Raw genomic sequence first — 6,182 nt, 5'->3', positions numbered from 1 at the left:
GATGAAAAACATGTTATAAATGACTATAGTGTTTATGAAATGTGAATGAAGTCGCTCTGTGATTCACTGCAGCACACGGGACAAAGACTCCAGTTTCAGGATCAGCTGAGCTGTGATTCACTGTGAGAGAAATAATTACTGCATCAATTAACTACTATAATCTGACTACTGTAGTGTAAACTCTCACATCCCTTTACTTTACTATGGTATTCCTGTAAACATCACTATCTGACCACAGTAAATGCTCATAAGGCTCATCTTACATTATATTCATAAGAATTATGGTGAGTGATTGCAGAAAAAGAAAAACCTTTATTAATTTGTAGAATTTGTTCTAAATATCCAAGAAAAAATAATGTATTTGTGAGAAAATATGCTACAAGTGTGTGACTCTCATTGTATGAATTCACATGTTGATTATCAGATGTGCAAATTGTGTCGATGATGTCACATTGTTTGATTGTGCTGTGTGAATGTGTATTGAATCAGATTGACTGCAGTAAAACTGAGAGTGAATGAGTTTGTTGATTTGTGATTGACAGAACAGGATTTGTGCTCCTGCAGTGAAGAGTTTGACAAGATGAAACTCTTGTGTTTGTGCGACACAAATAAATCTACACGTTTGCAAATCAGAAAAGATTTTTCTCAGTGATTCAAATGTCCTGATCATCATGTGTGAATAAAAACTCTACAAATACAAATAAACTTCACAAATCAAACAGAGGAAAACATGCTGCATTTTCAAATACATTTCAGATCAGTTTATTTCATGAATGAACAGAGTTTGTCATTTATAACATGCATTTAAAAACAACACGCATCAACCATCTTCACACATCTGTAATGAAGTGTTTATAAATCTCTTGAACACAAGTGTTTTTATTAACAAAATATTAATTTTACTTTGTGTTAATTTTATTACTTGAAGAAATCATTGCACTGTAAATAGAAGATCAGTATATAGTAATAATAATAATAATAATAATAATAAATACTTTATTTTACAGTGCAACAGGATTATTGTAATAGTAACTGTTATTAATTAAATAATGAAAATACATAGTTAATATGTTGGTTATTATTAAATACTTCTTTATCTTACAGTGTCATGATAAAATAAAATTATTATTTTTGTCATTATTATTATTATTATTATATAAACCATATCTTCACATTTGTAATGAGAAGCGTCTATAAATCTGTTGAAAAAGATATATTATTACTAACAAAATTTATTAATTTTAGTTTTAATTTTATCACTTAAACAAATCATTGTACTGTAAATAGAAGTAATATAATAATAATAATAATAATAATAATAATACTGATATTATTTTACAGTGCAACAGAATTATTGTAATTGTTACGAATCTGGTTGGTGTTCTGCGGACCGCTCACCACCAGATGTCGCTCTCACCTTATCCACACACACGGACTGTTGCACCACACCCCAGACTACATTACACGTCATTCATCAGCGCGCTGGCCAGATGAAAAATGAACATACCTGATATCACTAACCAAAACTCTGAAAGTTTCCATTTACAGGCAACAGCAGTTCTATCAAGGCCAGGGAAGGTTTGCCCCACCAATGTATGCAGTTATGATCTCAAGGGGAAAATCACATTGATCAGCAAAACGGGACCACATCTCTCTCCCTAAAACACGCCAACTAGCTCCAACAGCCAAACACAGCATAAAGTGAGGGATTAAGGGCGTGCTAGTAACGACCCTCCCTTGCCAACGAGGGAAAGACCATTGCAACGACTCGCAAAGAGTCACCCTGGTGAAAATGGAAAAAAGGGGGAAGGAAATGTGGAGCCGACAAAAAGGGAGAACACGAGAAAGAAAGACAGAATTAGAGAATGAAGAAGACATGTAAAACTGTGTCATGAAAGAACTTTTAATATTAAAAGGATTAGGGAGGCAGGATATTTTACTTCTCCCCTGAAGTAAAATGATATGTGGGGGAAAGATGCCCATGGTTTTGACTGTTGTGCGAAAGGGGGAAGTGACAAAGAAAGTTAAGCAACAAGAGTCTTGGTCACCACACTTGAGTGCAAAGTTAGAGGATTTTTGGTCCACATGGGAGACTTATGATAGATATAGGGTCAGAAAGGGAATAATAGCTCAATCTCGACTACAACTGAACCGGGATTGTAGGAAAAACAACATAGGAATGTTGATGAGAATTATGACATGTAGGAAGATAATACCAAACTAAATGTTTTATGGGAAACAGCACAAACAATTAATGATAACTGGGCAACTTTCACAACCGTTAAACTAAAAAGACTGCCTATTTTGTTCTAAAACACTGATGAGCCAAGTGATAGTAGTCCCTAATCCATTCAGTTATGAACACTGTACTGAATTCAACAGAAACTTTTGTCATTTAGGAAAAGACTTCAGACCTCATTGTCCAGCTGAATGTCTAGGCTCCCTAAGCAATGCTAAACAAAAACCATTCTACAAGCATATACCTCGATTGAGAGCTAAATGTAGAAGTTTAGATATAGCTGAAGATTTGAAGATACAAGTTGATCAAGCAGAGATTCCACTATGGTACACCATAGACTACAGTAAAGAATATGAGTGCTTTGTTAACCCCACAGGTGTTGTAAATGTGGGACAATTCAAAGGGAAATGCAGTGTCATTTGGAATATAGATACAGCAATATTTCGAAGTGTTGATGATTCTAGAGATTTTCCACCCCTTCGGGCATCAGGAATAAGCAGAGGCGAACCAATTTGGCCAGCTAAAACCTGTAAAAATCAAACTATATCATTACCTAATGCAGACCTATATAAGGACCAAAGTATAGCATTAGCTGATTTCTTTTGGATGTGCGGAAAAAGGAAACTTTTGTCTGCCCTACCATTAGGATGGAGAGGTAAATGCACGAGAGTACGATTAGTGCAAGAACTCCATATAATAGAATGGGATTCAAAATCCTCATTAGGGAGAAATGAAACAATTAATCACAGAGTTAAAAGAAACTATATACCAGATCCTAAAGTATATATAGATTCAATAGGTCAACCCAGAGGTGTACCGGATCAGTTCAAAGCACAAGATAAGGTCAAGTTTTGAATCAGGTTTCAGATTTTGAATCAATATTCATTTGGATTTCACAAAATAAAAATACAGAATGGATAAATTACATATACTACAATCAACAAAGGTTCATTAATTATACCAACGAAGCATTAATTTCTTTAGGAGAACAATTAGATGCAACCAGTAAAATAACATGGCAAAATAGATTAGCCCTAATTTGATGTTGGCAGACAAAGGAGGGGTGTGCGTCTTATTCAGAGACCTATGTTATAAATATAGCCCTAACAATACAGCACCAGAAGGAGCATTTACAAAAGCCATGACTAAACTTAAGGAATTACAAGTAGAAATGGCAACTAACGCTAGAAGAGATGAAAAAACATGGGATTGGTTTGATTTAAAATTAAGATCATGGGGAGCATGGCTAGCAAAATTAGGAATACTCTTGGGAGTGACAATCGGAATAGGAGGATTACTATTTTGCTGTATACTATCATTATTAAAATCCCTAGATATCAAAGCCACAGTTAAACAAATGGACATGTTAAGGTATCAAGATGACGGAAAAAAGAATCTGACTCAACATGAATGTTATCAAGACTTGCTTTACAAAACTGCATTGCAATTACATCTGGCAGATGAGATTTCAACTTCTTCTGACGATAAATAAGCCAAATCTATCTGTAATCTACATTTATTATATGTGTTTTATTTCAATATCACATGATATGTATCTTATTTTGATTTATTTTTGTTTAGTATTACTCCTATGTACTTTTAATTTCATTGTTCTATATATATCTACATAACTGTGACATACATACATAACTTCAACAAACTATGTTAATGGAAAGATATGTTAAGGTGTCAGGGTCTTTTACTCCCTTCTAGCCAAAAGATAAGAGGGGAGATGTTTGGCCCTAACATCTTCCGGAATGCCGTGGCATGATTTAGTTAATTGATAATGAAACATAGTGACTTTATTTTTGTCACTGAGTAGTAATTACTAAGAGGCTGGATCTTGACGCAGCACTCCGGAGAAGGTGAGACGTAAACGCCTCAAAGGGGGAATATGAGGAAGATTTTATTAACTAAAATATAGAGGAATTGTGTCCAAATTAATTTACTATTATAATTATAGTCCTACTTATGTGTTGCTGGGCCTAGCACATTCTATGTTGATAAGAGGCCCATAAGTATGGAAAAATAGACAAGCCCATATGGTTATTATTTTTTTAGAGCCTAGCAACCACCCAGAATATCCTAGCAACCAACTAGCAACACTTTAGCAAACATCCAGAACATGTAACTGATCAAAATATTTATGTTTTTAAACAAGACTTTAAGACAAGCCAGCATACATTTGTCTTTCAAAAGTTTCAATCTAGTTATTGCTGATATTCTTAAATGCTTACATCAATTTAAAAATACATATTTTTTACTCCTGACACAAGACTGTATCTCTAGGTAGTCATTTCTCAGTTCTGCAAAAATGCAGTAGGCTACACATAAAAAAATGGTTATAAATAAAATTTGACAGTCACACTTTTGAAGGTATACAACGTGCTACAGTTTACTGTACATATAGAATAGTGAAATGTCCATCATCTAATGTACTGGTACTGTACTATGTAATTATACTGTATTTGTAAGCATAACACTGATGTAAAAGATTTGTTAATTTCTCTCCTCTCTCCGTTGTTGGATGCAGAGATTCTGATTGGTGTGTCATCAGCTTTGCTACTTAATGTTTAACTTACTTATTGTTAAACTTTTTGAGAAATGTGTCTTTGTTTTGAGCACTGAATGAATGGTTTGGGGAATTGAGCCAACTAAAATCAGTTACACAGAAAACTGCAATACGACTGGATGCTTACCCAACTCTATTAGTTTCCGTGATCTGCATCTTCTTATCTATTTCATGCTATTATTGTTTTGTCGGATACAGCAAAAAGGCCTATATCTATGATGAATGTGGAGAGAGCATTTAGAGAATCAGATCACCAAACAATTACGTGATAAATCGCAGACATTTTCAGATGGGATTAGATTTTTCAGAGGACTTCAGAGTTAGCCGAGAAGCAGTAATTATCTGATTTACAACAAATGTTAGTGAACTGGGCAGTGCTTTGTGTTTTTGGCTCAAAAAGAACCAGTTCATACAGGTCATTCGTTAATGAAGTCGAATACACTGGGCACAGTCCGTGCGCATGCAACCATCATGCACATTTTATTGAAAGACATGTTTTTTTGCCATTATTTATTATACTGTCATCGCTGTGGCTGAAAAGTAGCACATGAAACACTGCTTACTAGGGATGTGACGAGATCCGATGTGTCTCGCGAGACTAGTATCCTCCCAAAACATTTTGCCCTGTTTACACTATTGCACTATTAATCCTTAAAATATCGAGGTGTCGATTCAAACAACCACGCCATCTTATTCCTGAAAGACAACAATTTAGCTGTGTCTATTAGGACTGTTTCACATGGCCAGTGTCAGTGGAGCGTGAGAAGCAGGTTTTGTCTCTGCCCATGTTAATGAATCAGAGGGCCGGGGTAAATGTGAACACAGAAAGAGCAACACAAACAGTCTTTTCAACCACATTATAATCATTATTTCTGTGTTACAGGCATTTAAATAATATAAGTACTGGGATAAAAGTTTATAGTTTGGGTATAAACACTTATTGTCTACAGTAGCGATCAAAACGAAAGTATTTTAACACGTGCATCTATTGTAACTCTTATCCTCTTCTGCCAGCAGGTGGCGACAACTGCCCGTTTTAAACATGTCATTGAATCATTCATTGAGGAGATTCCAATAGTCAAACAAGTCTTAATGAAGTGAGACACTGACTCCTTCATTAAATGTTTTTTTTTTTTTGTTTAAATGAATATATGTTTTTGAAAAGACTTAAGCAATGAACAGTTTGTCAGAACCACTAGTAAATTATGTTATTTTGTTTAGTTTTCTAATCTTTTTTTTTTCAGAATCATGAGAGAATCGTAATCTCCAAGTTATAAAAAACAACTAGGATTCTCAATTTATCCAGAATCATGAAGCTCTTGTTTAAATGTTGTTTATTACTGCATATTATTCATTAAAATTGAAGTTTAA

This window comes from Labeo rohita, unplaced genomic scaffold (genome assembly GCF_022985175.1).
Source record: "Labeo rohita strain BAU-BD-2019 unplaced genomic scaffold, IGBB_LRoh.1.0 scaffold_437, whole genome shotgun sequence".
NCBI classification, from domain to species: Eukaryota; Metazoa; Chordata; class Actinopteri; order Cypriniformes; family Cyprinidae; genus Labeo; species Labeo rohita.
The sequence above is the reverse complement of the archived record's forward strand: the minus strand, read 5'-3'. Positions refer to the sequence as shown.